Genomic DNA, 15,758 nt, shown 5'->3' with positions numbered 1-15,758 from the left:
TTTCTTGGCTGTTTCGTCAGGGATGTTTTCATGTACATATGTTTCAGCGAGTTTTTGTGCTAGTTTATCTATTTGTTTTGTGTAGTTTTTGATATCCTCTGAGGGTTTTAGTTTTAGGTTTTTAATGTCGCTGATCACAAGGTCCGAGTTGCCTTTTTCTGTACAATTTGTTTGGATTTTAGTTATTAGTTCGTCGTATTCAATTGGATTATTGGTAAAAAGATTTCTCGCTTTACCCGTCATTCTGGTCATAATTATTTGTATTGCAGCCAATTTGTTTGCGGCTGGTATTATTGTTTTAGCTACTTTGACAGCATCCACGAACGATCTAACTCCTTCTGGGTTACCATCGTACATTGGGATTAGCTGTGCTAAGTGTGACGCTGTTTCAGTGTTAAATGCCATTTTTGTTTTGTTTTTGTACTTAATGTACCATAAGATCAATTTAACTAAGATTTTAAATTTTATTTTGTTAGTTATGTTGGAATCACTGTCGTATTCTTTGTCGGTTATACGACTTTTATTTAATAAGTCTAAGCTTTTGTTATAAATTACTTGAAGGGCTGAGAATGTCTCAACTTCTTCATTCCATTCCTTCCCTTTTATTCTGTGTTCAAAGGTTTTTAGTAATTTCTTGTATTCTAAGTATATTTCCTCCAACTCAGTTTTTTTCAGTTCTATACTGTGGAGTGTCCTCAGTCTATATTTACTTTTATATATGTTTTTATATTCACGTTTTATATGGTTCTCGATTTCTTTTAATCTGTCCATAAAACTTACTATGTGGTTTGTTATAATTTGAGAATAATTTGAGTATAATTTGATAATTAGATAGAATGTATTTTTATTACATATGATAGTATTATTAAAATTTCATTGTAAATTTTTTTTTTACATTTTCTCTAATTTATATAAAATTTTGGGTACGGAGCATCACTTGTACCTTAGATAATTTAATATAATTTAATATAATTGTTATACTAACTATACTACATTTTTCTCTTCTTTTTATTTATATAGATATAGTTTTCTTGATCCTTATTTTTTTTCGTTACCTTTCGTCGTCTTCACGTACTCCAGGAACTCGTCCACTAAGTCCCAAGTCTCCTGTGGGATGACGTCCATATTCCGGTAGTTGAAGATCCTCTTCTTGTTATTGCTCTTGTTCGCGTAAAAAAAATTTCTTCTTTTATTTTTGTCCTTGTGGATCACTGTTCCCTACTTCATTGTAAAAGTTTTTTTGTTTTTTTTTATTTTTGTCCTTATGGACCACTGTTCCCTACTTTTCTTTATTACTTTCCTTTTAAACTATTGCGACGCTTCTGGCGGCACTCGTCGCTACCTTTTCGGTATAGTGCTTATGGACTTTTGCTATTGTTTTTGCTATCACGTAGCTTACTGCTACCACTGCTAAGACGCATAGTGCAATACTTTGGGTACTTTGGTGTTGTTCAGTGTGTACAGACGTGGCCGACGGTGGCCACTGATTTTAATACGACTTTTTACGACTGACTACTTGCGGCTCACTTACTTGCCTTAATACGACTTTTTACGACTATAAAACCCTTTTATTAGGCCATTCAAAAATTACATCACACATTTAAGAGTAAAACGAGAAATTAGGAAGCATGTTGTTACATGTGTACAGACGCCTACTAAGTTATTTAGCCGGGCCGTGATCAATTCATGCACAGTTATAACATGGCCAACATGGTTTCTGGCGTGTTCGAGTGGAGACACTGACTTAATATTCTTTCTGTGTATGCTCTTAACGCCTTGACACTGAATAAATGGTTACAGAGGTAGTTGATTTTACCATCACTTAGTTTATTTTTCCAATAAAGATTCGAAATTTTACGCTTATTTTGACTTTTCTACTCATACAGCAGCACATTTTTTCCCTTAGGTCATTTTATTTCACAAACACCCATTGGTATTTTCATAGAACAAAGTAGACACTGTATAGCTTTAATCATTTCCAAACACCTTCCACAAACAATTAATATCAAACCGTTCTAATCGGACACTTACTCAGCAAAGATCGAGCTTTAGCTTCTGTATCGGTCTAAACCTGAGCGGGCGGCTAACTAAGCACAACAGGCTACTTTCGCGCCGAGCGAGGGTCACTAACAACTAACGACTCCGAACCCTAATTAACTTTTCTTTCGACTGGCTACCACGACTGACTTTTACGACTGACCACTTAACTCGGGTTTAAAAGACTTTTTAACAACGCGGGTTTAGATCACTTTCGCGCATTTCTGAGAGAAATGCACGAAGTTTTGAGAAAGCATTTCTAAAGCTCTCTCTAGAACTGTCGGTCGCTGGCCGATTCATTTAAAAACAATGGACTGCTCCATAAGGTGATGCCATGCCCCTGCTACAGTAGGGTCGCGGCGTAAGCAAACAATTTTGTTGTTATTAAACATTGCCTTCGCGTATACAAGGCGCAGCGTTAATGAAACTTACTTAGCTTAAGGCTAATTCTTTATGATGCAACTTAACTCATGGAATCGAGCATCCAAGAGATTGGCAAATGATGATTGAATATTACCGGGATTGAAACCGGAGGAAATTAGGGACTCTGCATGCCCCCTTACTTATTGAGCTTGATGTTGCCTCGGAGAGACGCATCATCAAGACAATTGCGCGGGTTACCTTTAAATGAGGTAAAAAGTCTTTTGTACCTTAATTCCTAAGATTGCCATTACAAAAATTATATTTGTTGTTACTTTTGTCAAAACCAAATATTTACAATTTTCTATCATTATTTGACATTTTCTTAACATCCTAACTTTACGATGGTCCTAGTGTGCACCCCTGCTGTCCTTCTCGCGGCTCGTCCAATGCTTATACCGGTGTTTTCACCAGTGTGCTGCCTGGCTGCTTCCTCTCGGGTCGATAATGGTTTTCGGGACTTTGATCTCGGGGCACCTCCTCTGGTCCTGCACCCTCCTAGTTTCGTTTATATTCGCACCAGTCAGAGTTTGGTGTTTCTGACTGTGCCTTCCATTCGCCTTGCTTCGGGATGTCCAACCACCAGTGTCTAACATGACGGTGGCTGTCTTTCGGCGCAAAGTCGGTTTTGGTAATTCCGACTGCGTATAGTGCCTCATTATTGGAGCGGCTGACTGGGCTTTTGATTTTCTCCAGTCGTGTCTTCGTTCGGTAATTCACCGCAGTCGGACGTTATGGTAGTTCCGACTGGGGCAATATATATATATGTGTTGGCCGAGCATCAGTCGAATTGTAGTGTGTCGACTGTGCGGCATACTTCTTGTTCTTGTATCATCGGTCAGAGTGTAATGTTCCTACCGAAGTACTTTGTAGTTAATTATATGACCGTAGTCGGGTTGTGATGTCCCGGCTGTAGCCTTTTTTTTCTCGTGTTTTGGAGTGAGCCGGGTATTGGCTGTACCGACTTCACTCCCTACGTCTTCTTCTTACTTCCAGTAGCGTATCGGCTTTCCGTTTCCTGTTCTTGTTGTCTTCTGTGGCGCCCCTCAATCGTTCCCGTCACCACCTTCGACTGGTTCCATCCTTATCGAACGCGTTGGGTAGTCTAACAATGCTACCTTAATCCATCCTTGTCGAACGCGGTGGGTAGTCTAACAAAGCTACCTTAATCCATCCTTGTCGAACGCGGTGGGTAGTCTAACAAAGCTACCTTAATCCATCCTTGTCGAACGCGGTGGGTAGTGCTCGTGACTACCTTCTCCACAGGGCACACACTTCTCTGGACTTCTGCTTCCACTTTATATAAAATCTCCTATGTTTAGTAGTTATTATTATTTTTGTCAATATGCGTTATTTGCTTATTTGTTGTATGGTTTTGATAATTTGGCTGCTATAGATTATTATTGTATTAAAAATATAAACAAACTAATTTTTTTTTTTATCTTCATTCTTAACCTGTAATTTACTATATCTATTTAATTATTTCAATTTGTGTTTGTTTTCAATCATTTGCTTTAATCTTCAAAATTTGTCATATGTGAAATTACTTTTGTTTATAGTTTGTTTTAAAATGAAAACCGACTCGATTGGCAATCTTCCTAATCTTCTAATTTATTTTTGTCGGTGATTCTTTGCAAAAGAAAAAGAGTGTTAGTGGTTAGTATATTTCCCCCAATTCCTTCTTTTTCCCCAGATGTGTTTTTTTTTCTTTTGTTTTTTTTTTCGAGATCTTTTGCTACTTTGCTCATTTTAATAAATTCGAGTTCTTTTGCCTATTGTGCTCGTTTTTAGTAAATTTCTTTTTTGTGATATTGTTTTAGGCTCGAGATGGATAATATATTTTTTTTGTGTGTTCCTCGAGTTGTGTCTTTTTTTTGTAATTGTGTTTTTTTTTCATAATAATTTTTTTTTCATAATGCATTTTTTTTCTTAAATTTTTTTTTTCAAAAATGTTTTGTGTCGACAACATTTGTCGAAGCGAGGTAAGTATTTTTGCGGGAATACTTCGTTATCTTCCTTCCTGTCTATTGTGGCTATTAAGTATTTGTTGCTTCGACATCTCCCCCTATCCAATTGAGGTTGACCCAGGAGGGTACCTGTAAATAAAGACTTAAATTCCCGAAAAGATACATGGTATTTGTAACCATGCGGTTATGAAGGAAAAGTACTCTGAAAACTTACTTACCATAATCAACTACATCCATCCTAGAGAGAACCTGAAAATTACAATAGCCAAGGTGGACTGATGCGCAACTTGTGAAACCAAATCGAAATTCTCCTAATAATATTTAGAAAGATAGAAAAAAAATATAACGCTCATTTGCGACTCTTATGAATTTGAAAATGACATTCTTCTGCAGTGTCTGTCTCTACTGCAACTTGTTGATAACTTTTTTGTTTTGGCATGTTTGCCCTTTTCATAAAATATTTCTCATCTGGGCGTTTTACTCGCCATTACTACTCATCTGCCTTTCATTATGTGTATTTATGTTTTAATCAGTACTTTGGACGGATTCATGTCGCGTCTCTTTGGTAAAATGTAATCTTCTGAGCGTGTTCGTTACACGTCTCTTTATAAATTGTTCGATAATGTCTTCTACTCCCACTTAGTAACATTTGTCGTGACCACCAGTCGATTTTCTGGCTCTCGTCTTGAGCTGCCGTCGTTCCATTGCGGGTTCCAATTTCCCAACTGTCTGTTGCAAGCTTTGCCAAGAGAATGAAATTTTTTTTTTCGACTTTCGTTGCTAAATGAAATAAACAACATATAGCAGCACACTTTGATCAATTGTGTGTTTGCTGTTCTTGAACGTAATTTATTCAATTATTTAAATCGTTTTATTCAAAATTAAGTCAATCAATGTAATTTTATTGAGAATATATTTCGAATTTGAATTTGAATGTGAAGCGATGACTGTTTTGAGTTCTTACAATATTTTATTTTATTTATCCATCATATTCCCCACAACATTCATTAATCAAATTAATTCTCCATACAATAATTCACCACACTTAGTAACATTCATTAATCAAATTAATTCTTCACACAATAATTCACCACACTTAGAAACATTCATGAATCAAGAGGTCCCAGAGTACTTACCTTTTTTTTGATTTAAAGCGAAAGGACACTGGTCACACTAGGTTGAACACACAACATAAAATAACCGAGGAATCGCCAAGCCACACTGCAGAAGCCTCAGTACTCGCGCATACAATTAAGTTGTTGTGGATTGAAACCGGAGGAAATTAGGGACTCTGCAAGTGTTAGAGATGTTGGTGGCGACGATTTCGTCTGCCGAAAACCAACCCATTATCTATAACAACAACGGGGAATAGATGTCCTATTTCTAAACCACTGGTATGTGCATTACTAGTCTTCACATCACTGATTGTCTGGTGGGTTTTTCATATTGTGCTTTTATTTCATTTTTCACGCGTATTATTTTCACATCACTATTAAACACTTTTATTCTTTGATCACAGGTTTTTTTTCTCACGGTCGCCATGTGTTATAATAACTTTGTGTTAAGTATGAATGTGATATATTAAAAACACTTTTTGTTTCCGTTTAAAAAACTCATCATCAACTGTGTCTATATTTCTTCAACTTAATCTACTTATACTAACTAATACATGTAAACCTTAAAGCTAATTTTCCTATCAGATGGTTAGTTTCGTTCTAATAGGCGGGGCTTCGAAAGCTCGCCATGAATGTTTCTTACGTCTAAAGTTACTTCTATGGCTGTCTCGCCAGTGTGCGTATATGTTTATGGAGAAAGGAGGGGCTTAGTCGAATAGTCAGTTCTCTTGCGTCATATTCTCTCTACTCTCTTGTTCGCTTCGCATCGGTATTTTGAGCTGACCTTCATAGCTTAGCCGGTGCTACCTGCCTTAATGTTTTTGTTTGTTGAAATTTGCTGTGGTATGACTTTACTGTTCGGAAGGCATGATTTATTACGGTCAAGTTTTCCTTCTTGGTTTTGGGTTTAAGTTTGTGTTGTATTTTTTTTATTGCCTGCTAGAAACATGCATATGTTTTGAGATTTGGACGTGAGTTTGGTTCTGTGGCTTGTATGTAGATCGGTTTTCCGGTTTGAATGTAGGTCTGTTTACGAGGTGCTAAAGATGCAGGTCTGTTTTAAAAATGTGTTTGGTTGATTATTACTAGCTGTGAAAAACATAGTTGTTTGGTACTGTACATGTTGTCTTTTGTACGAAGTGGGTTTTTGTGTCAATGGAGCTAAGTGTTATGCTTGAAATTCATGGTCTGAGTGTTTGATTTATTTAAGCGCTGTCAGTAATTTTCGTGTGCTATGGTTTTCGTCATGTTCGATGTAAGATTTTCGAGTCGTGGGAAACTATCGGTTTGAGATGCGATGTTGTGTCGTAGGTTGGGTCAATTGATGTTGTGTCGTAGGTTGGGTCATTTCGCCGAATAGGTCGTTTCGCCGAAGGTCATTTCGCCGATTTAAATTTTAATTGACTGATATTTTACCAAAAACAATTTCAATGGTTATAAATAAAAGGTAAATTCAATCTTTTGACCCAAAAAAACAATATGAGTCGATCAAATATTGATTCAATACGCAAATTTTGAACAATGAACAAGGCATATAGTAAAAATATACATACTTGGCATAATAATTTTCAAGAACTACTACGCTAGTTGGATTCTGCTGTTGTTAAAACCGCATATCAATCGGCCTTTAAAAATTAAAGACAATGATCAAACATGTTTTCAATGCCATGCTATACTAATACCATCTTCCTTGGTTAGTTTTTGACAACTATCGATCGTCCCAAATAAAAAATCGAATTTGTTAGTAGTGGCGTGATGTAGTGGTCCAATCAGTTCGCTGGTAACTGTATACCAAACAACATAAATAGAAATTTAAAAAAAATCTCAAAAAAAGAACAAAAAATTAATAGAAGTAATTTGAAATTTGAGAATTCGTAGATTCAATATATTATATTGAGATAATATTTTGCACAATCTTTTTAATGAATATACAATTTAAATTGTATTTGAGATAGCATTGATGTAATCCATTAATTCATATTCATGGTAGTTGAGTACAATTTTCTTCAATTTTTGGTTCTTCAGTTCAACGTGCTTTTTTATTATACCACCGCCTCCAGCCAGAAAAGCAACAGCGCGACCTGCTGCAGCTTTTTGTTTCAACTGCATCTCCTTTATAATTCGAATACTGCTAACATGTCGTCCTCCTACCAATGCGGTCCAGCGGTTATGCCAAGATTCAACATTATTCGTTGTCCTCGGAAGTCCATTTTTTGTGTTTTCATAAATGGACCACAATTGGGGTGGAAAAAGTGGTGGGTTTCGTTTTCCAGATCTTCCTTGTTTTTTGCGGCCTAGAACGTATGTTTCTTCTACATACTTTATTAGCGGAGCCATATCTGTCGAAGCTGTCTGCTGGATGAGAGAAAAGGCTCGAGAAATAGCTTCTGATGGTAAAAAAGACAAAGCACGCAACTTTTTAAACAAAAAGTGCTGCATTTTTGTTTGTCGAAATCACTGGAACCAGACCAAGCTTTTGGATGTGTTTCCAAATATTCTGGCTATAGTGGAAAAAGCATCCAATTTGCGAAGCATCAGAATATTCGTGATGAAAAGCATTGATCATGCCCTTCTCGAAGTCTGTCAGGATCATTTCTGAAGCTAACTCAATGTCTATCTCAGATGCAACTGCTGTTAGCTTTTCGAGAACTTTTTTGTAAAGTTCCTCCGTCTTATTGGTCATCAACACGTAAACTGCTGGAATGGTATGCGTGTGTACTGGTGCAATACTTGAATGAATTGAGAATAGTTGTCTATAATCCCCGGGGACAGTATCAAACGTTGCATCTGCGATCCAGTATCGAGCTTGATGCAGTCTTTTTATGTCTTCGGTTGATGCGAATAATATGGCATGGCCCTCTTCGATACTGACTTTTCCCCTGAAAAATTGATCTCCGTCGACGGTCCGCTAATACTCTTCAGGTATTATCAAATCTCCCGAGTTCTCGTCATCAGCACTTCGAGACACTTTTGACCGCGCTCGTTGCACAAGCTTCCTCTGAGCGTTCGAAGAAACCTGCAGTTGGACTTCGTTTGATAACCCAATTGCGGCGGTTCTAGCAATTCTCACTGGTGGACCACTATCGCTTGCCGCATGGCGCTTTATTGACATCCGCAGTCTAATCGCCTCCACTTCTATTGGATCCGGTGCATGAAAATGATCTGATCCGGTTGTCATGACAACATGTGCCGTTCGACGTTTCTTCGTTACAACTCTTGCCGTGCAGCTACTGCGTTCTTCATTTCGTCTGTTTCGGTTCCGACAATCCCAATAGAAAGTATCGCCCGTCTAAGTAACGAAACATTTTTAACACTTTTGGACATTTAAAAAGGCGTATTTAACTTACGTGCTTATTTAAACAGTACAAAAAGCCTTTCCAGTGAAGAATATCGCCTCCTCTGGAACTTTTCAAAATTTCCGGTGAGGCTTCCATTGTGAAGAATGTTATACGATCTATTTCGTTTTGAACGTGAGACGAAAATAATTTTCTTCTAGTGAACTTTTCATGGCTTGCTAGGAATAATATAGAAACGATAGCCGAAATGCAAATGTGGTAACTATGGTATCACTAAGTGTTATATTGTATGTTGTTTATGTTATTTTATTCACAATTTGATAAAATGTTGTAACGAAGTGGCCGCTGACCCGCAAAGCATTGATTCACTCGTCGCCCGGTTTGCTCAAACTTAGTGGTTTCAATTAGTTCAAGTCCGACGGAGCGGAGTGATGTCGGACAGCACACGAATAAAAGCGATGTGGCGTAGGCGTAATGAATTACCTAGTTTGCAAAAAGTTAAAAATATACTTGTTTGGAATATTTACGACAGCTTTTTCGTTGCATATTGGCCGCTGTAATGGAATAAATAAATAACAGCGACGCCTAATGTGGCTACGCCACATCGCTTCAAGTCAAGTGCTGTCTGACATCGCTCCGCTCCGTCGGACTTAAATTTAAAAAAAACCCCTATGTTTGAGTAATCCGGGCAAACGAGTGGATCACAGGTTTGCTTGCGAGAGGCCGCCGCTTCCGACGGCGGGTCGGCGGCCACCTCGTCCTGCGGATCCTCAACGGCTTTGCGCCGCTTCGGATCCTTGTCCTCGGTTATGCGGCTGGGCCGCATCACACTGGCTTCGCCGCATGCGACATGCACATGCAAGGGCAGTGTAATAACCGAAAAATGGAAAAGCCAAACTGACTTTTTTATTTTAATTTTCTTTAATTATCTATGCTTTTTATAAATGTGATTTAATTTTAAAATATTAATCAAGGGCAATATACTTCGGGGTTGATTTTCTGGTGAAAGGTACATTCTGAAGAATTATTTCCGGATATTGAAAATGTTAGCAGAATAGTTTTGTGTGGTAATTATAATTTCTAGGGAAATTTCTTTGACATTATATTTTCTAGAGAATGTTTTGGCAAAAAGTTTTACAACCACGTTGGACTCCATCTGATTGTAGTAAACATCGTAAATAGAACTTTATATTTAATTTCGGGAATGATTATTCAATTGAATAAATTTGCTACAATTAGCAGTAATATAATCCTGAATTGCTTAGGTAATTGTTAATTTTGCGGAGTCGTTCATTCTTCTGAGCGTGTTCATTCCTCTGTGACATACCCTTAATATTATTTAACCATTGAAATTACTTTTGATACGGCATGGTTAATTCGATGAAATGACCCATTCGGCGAAATGACTTTCGGCAAAATGACCTTCGGCGAAACGGCATTCGGCGAAATGACCTTCGGCGAAATGACTCGCCCCCGTATCAATAAGATTTCTCAGAGTTTCAAAGTCGACGAGTCCACCAAAAAACTCATGAAATTTAAAAAGAAAAAATGTTAGCTTGGGGAGGTCAAAATTACAAAAAACATTTAATGGAGTGTTTTCGTGAATGTCGTGTAATCGATTTATATTTTTAACTTGGTGAGTGTGGGTTGTTTTTCGGCAGCCTATTGGGATTATGTCTGGGGAAATATAATTTTTATTTGCACCCGTATCAATTAATAATCGTAACACGCCTTTTCTAGTATTCATTTCGATGAATGGTAATTATTATCTATGTTGTTTGTGGATGGTCTGCTGCCGAATGAAAATTTAAACCATCAACATTTACTGGTTGTTGATCGTTTTCGGGTGAATTTTGGTCGTCTTCGACCAGCGGATATTCGGTTTGATATTCCGAATTGTCTTGGTCGAAATGTGTTTCTTCTTGTGGTTGATTATCGAATTGAAAGTTAGGTCCGCTAAGCTGAAATCGTCTGAAATTAGTTTGTGATGGAAGTTCTTGTTTTAGATGATTTGGATTCTGGATCGCTGGCTTTTTTTTATTAAAATTAGGTCCATTTTTATAACGTTGTAATTGATTTTGGTAATGTTGAGGGTTAAGATTTCTCGGTGTAAAACCAGTTTGTCCTTGGTTAGAATTCGAAAAAATATTCTGAGGGTTACGATAAGCATGTGGTTTGGTTTGCTGCCTCGATTGGAATTGGCTTTGGTTGGGGAATTTGTCCTCATCAAAGCTTTTGCCTGATCCATTGCGCACTGATAAGCTATGAGAAGATTTTCAGGCCTATATGTCCTAGTAATGGAGGAGTAGAGGTCCTTTAGTCCATCTATGAATGCATTTGTTATAAGCATTTCATAGTTGTCAATCATTATTTTTGCACACGGTTTCACGGCGCAAATCCTCAATATTCCGTTGGGGATGACTGTTGTCGGCAGGTACTAACTAGCAAACACTAATGATTTCTACTATAGTAGGAGGGTTTTTAAAAAATCAAAACGAACTTATCTGTCCGGTTGCTCCGGCTGAACTGAATTTTTATTCCTAGCTTTATTCTACAGAGGCCTGGCTAACTTAACAAAAGTCCCTATTAAGCAAATTCGCACTGCCAGACGGTTCCCACGTTGGTCGAGGGGTCCAGTTGTTATCGCTGACCCATGCTATGCCACATGCGCCTGCTCTAAGTGGGATAGTGACTGTTCCAGTTGTTGCTGTTGTTGCGCCAGGTGTAGGGTTCGTACCTGGGCCTCGGATAGACTGTTCATAACTTGTATACTACCGAATTATTGTTTAAACATTTCCATCATCTTTTTTACATTTCGTTGATCCAACAATAATCTCCCCTTTTAAATAGTTTTATAGTCTTGAAAGATTTTCAAAATCAGAGAAACCACCTTCTTTCGCAGTTTCTTCGAAGGTTGTCAGAAGATAAGTCTGAGAAATTTGGATAGCACAATCCAGAAGATTCTCGTTGCATATTCTCGGTTTTTGAATGAACTTCATATGTCATTCATGGCAACTTAAACATTTCATTCGTTGAAAACTTTATACCCTCTTTTTGTGTGGAAATCATCTCGTTAGTAGAGGCACAAATAGCCTCTCTTTGGGCTTGAAGCATGTTAATTGCGAAGCCAACGATCGCACTCATGACAACACACCATTCTGTCCTTATTGTCTGGTCTCTGGCAAATTGGTTTCTCGCATCTGGCACTCTAATGTCAGTACCAGCACCCAGTTCAGCTCCTGGCGGCCACTCTGTAAGCTGCCTTAATCTTATGAAGTTTTCTGCCATCGTCATCGCGATTACTCTCTATTTGGTCTTCGGTCGCCGTAACTTTTTGGAATAGTGGTTTTTTTTATTTTTACCTCCTGGAAACGGTTGTGAATTTCTTGTCCCGGTTCTAAGAAAGGTGATTCTTACCGTTGACTTGTTGCGTTTCTGTGTAGTAGTTGTTTTCTCGTCGTAAAGTTTCTTTCTAGCCTCCTGCATCGGTAGCACGTCAAGTTCCCGCGGTTTCAATTGTTTGCCGTGTGGATGGAGGTAGTATAAAGGATGCACGGTTACATCTGAAAATCACCTTTATACTGCTTCAGAAACGCTGCCAACCTCTTGTTCCCTTCTCAGAACACACTTCGGAAGTAATGGCTCCAGCACAGAGTCAATCAGTTTGTACTCTACAACTCTCTTTTTCTTAATGTTAGCATTCTTTTTCCACAATCCACGCATGGTTTGTTGGTTCGCAGCATAACAAACATTGAACGCCGATACTAACTACCGCAATTTGCATTCAAGTGTCAGAATTACACGCAAACTCAATCGTCGCAACTGGTATGTTTTACTTTCGTTGTGGCTCTTACTAAATAGCGGTCCTTACACATCAAACACTTTATTTGCCCTGATACTACGATACTTTTATTGCAAGAGTTAAAAACTTATTATAATATTTTAAATTTTAAAAAACTTTTTATTCACTACACTACACTAGCTTATTTGATAGTCTGACTGGAACTGAACAATAATGTTCCCTAACGGCCTATATATAACCTCAGCCAGGCGATGTAACCAGCTGCGCTTCTCAGAACACCTGTTGTTGTTACCGTTTTCCTTAGAGCGCGCATGTTGTCGTCTAGCCCTGCTTCCAGTTAATAGGGATCTTTAGGGGTGTGCGGGTTAAGGCATATTCTGATGCAGATTAGTACCGTGAGTTAATATCTCAGTCCTTTTTCAATTTTTTGGTCCGAAACTATTGAAAAAAACATTTTTTAGTTTGTTTCCTTTTAGGACAATAACACACCCAAACCCATGCGACTTGCACGACCCTATAGGTTGCCTTATCAGATCTACCATAGTTTGCAGATGAAACTTGAGATGGCAGGTTGCTAGCGGATTGACAAAGTACCAGATCATGCTGTGTGGGGTGCTGTCCCAGTTAACAATGAGGCGAACGAGATATTTGCAGATACGTCATTTAGTAGGACAACTGTCAGTTTGCTGGTTGAGTTTAATTTGGTTTTTTTAAATTTAAAAATCATAAAAGAATAATTAAGGTTTAAGAATGATATGAGTGTACTCGTAAGGACACCCGCTACCAATACATATGAAAAACTGGCACAATTTTTCCAAATTAAAGGTCCCTATTATCACATGTTGTCGTCTGGGAACGATGCGTGTGAACCAGCTAACTCAAGTAATAAGTTAAAAACTTAATATAATATTTTAAATTTTAAAAAAACTTTTATTCACTACACTCAATTAATCATAACTAGCTTACTTGATGGTCTGCCTAAGACTGACCGAGGTGTTCCTCTGCAGTGGCTTCAGTGGCTGTTGTTTAGATTTGCGTCGACCGGCTTCTCAGGAAAACATCTGTTGGCTGGTACAATTATCACGAATAACATGTGGCGCATAGACAATTTTCTAGGTACAGTGTCGGCGACCAATATTCTGTTGAAATAGAGTGTGCATTAACTTCTCCCTTCTTCAAAAGACTTTGTCCTCAAAGTCTCGAAGAACGTTCTTGTGTGGGCATATTCAAATATTGTTGTATTTCAATGAATCTCTCAGTTGAGATATCTGGATACGAATTCTTTTCAGGAATTGAATGTACAATGATTTCTGGAGGTGCTGTAGGAGATATTTCTTCTTTTTGTACAATAATCTTAATATCTGTACTGCTTCACCTTTTATTTTCCTCCCAATAGCTTTACAAACAACGTAAAATTTATTTTTCTGATTGATAGTTGAGTTAGCATTTGGTTTATATAAATTAATTAAACTTTCAGCATCAGAGATCCAGCAACTCAATTCGTTGGGATCTCCAAAAAAATGAGGTAATGTTTTTACAATATCTGGTATCGCTTCAATAGTTGAAGGGTCTACCGGTACATTATTTTCGGTTACTAATGTTAGAGATGGATCGGAATAATCCCACGAGGCGCTAAAGTTGCCTCAATTGCGGCATCGCGATTAATTAAATTTATAATTTGTTGTTGTTCTGCCATGTTCTCCTGATTCAACTGTAACTGTGCAAGCTGATCTATTAGGTCGTCCAGTATTTGAGTCTAAAAAAAATAAATTAATCCAAATTATTCAATTTACAGTATTGTTGTTTTCACAAAAAAAATCACTTTATTTCACTTAATTTTTATATTTATTTTTTTCACTTTCTTAAATTAGTTAATTCTATTACTTACAGTATTTTACTCAGCATCCCTCTGACAGGAAACTTTTTCCAAATCCTCTAACGGTTGGCTCTATTAATTTTGGACACTAATCCTTTTCCGGAGTATCCGATCGTGGCACCAGTAGAGAAACTCTTCTTCTCAGCACCGCGACTTCCTTTTTGATGCTGTTGTCTACTTGGGCCTCCTCTCCGTGCGGCTGCTTATGCGATGGGAAGAGTGTGAAAAAAGATCCGTGATCTTTCTCACAAGTCACTTTCACTTTTTTCACTTTTACTCACTACTGGTCCCTATTCGAGCGCCAGTTAAAAACTTAATATAATATTTTAAATTTTAAAAAAACTTTTATTCACTACACTCAATTAATCATAACTAGCTTACTTGATGGTCTGCCTAAGACTGACTGAGGTGTTCCTCTGCAGTGGCTTCAGTGGCTGTTGTTTAGATTTGCGTCGACCGGCTTCTCAGGAAAACGTCTGTTGGCTGGTACGATTATTACGAATAACATATGGCGCGTAGACAATTTTCTAGGTACAGTGTCGGCGACCAATATTCTGTTGAAATAGAGTGTGCATTAACTCATAGGCGGCAGTGCCCATTCTTATTTTTGACGAACTGCAGCACTCTGGATAAACACCATAATATTCATCAATTTAAACGATTCGTTGACTCGGTGACGCACAGCCTAAAGCTACTGGCTCACACTCTACGCGTTCAAATGGGATTTTTTATCCGAGGTTGGCGATTAACATGCGCTCAATTTTTCACGATTCAAGTATCCTCCGGAAAGTTTCCTTAGAGGTTTGACAAGTCGAATTCTTCAGCTCTCCTAGCATAGGTGAAAAATTACAATACGTTTTTTGCATGTAAACAAAGAATCCTATAGCAATCCACTTTACGATAGCGCACTCTAGTTAGTGCGGCCATGAGGAAGAAGAAGACACATGAAATATCCAAACGAGCATGAAATTTGACATATACACAATAGAAATACGTCAAATTTCAAGATCGTTTGGATACGTCATGTGTTTTCTTCTTCCTCATAGCCACACTCTAACTAGAGTGCTCTATTTTACTAGCCTGATGAAAAGTCAGAACATTAGATTGCTGCGTCAAAATAGTCGGAACTGGTGAGACCGCACTATCTCTACTACTTCAAAAAGTCTAGTATAAGCCGTGTTTGGCACAGTGTTGATGAGCGTCATAAAAAAATTGACAATATAAAAAATATTGACTGTTGTCATT

General features: G+C 37.8%; 1 protein-coding gene across 1 annotated transcript in view; it reads left to right on the top strand.

Moving 5' to 3' along the window:
- The window catches only part of LOC131685555 (glycerol kinase), a 515,121-nt gene that overhangs the window by 222,833 nt on the left and 276,530 nt on the right, over nt 1-15,758 (top strand). The window lies entirely within an intron of this gene.

The sequence above is a fragment of the Topomyia yanbarensis genome, chromosome 2 (genome assembly GCF_030247195.1).
Source record: "Topomyia yanbarensis strain Yona2022 chromosome 2, ASM3024719v1, whole genome shotgun sequence".
Taxonomy (NCBI): Eukaryota; Metazoa; Arthropoda; class Insecta; order Diptera; family Culicidae; genus Topomyia; species Topomyia yanbarensis.
Note: the sequence above shows the minus strand (reverse complement) of the source record. Positions and strands in the feature narration are given on the sequence as shown.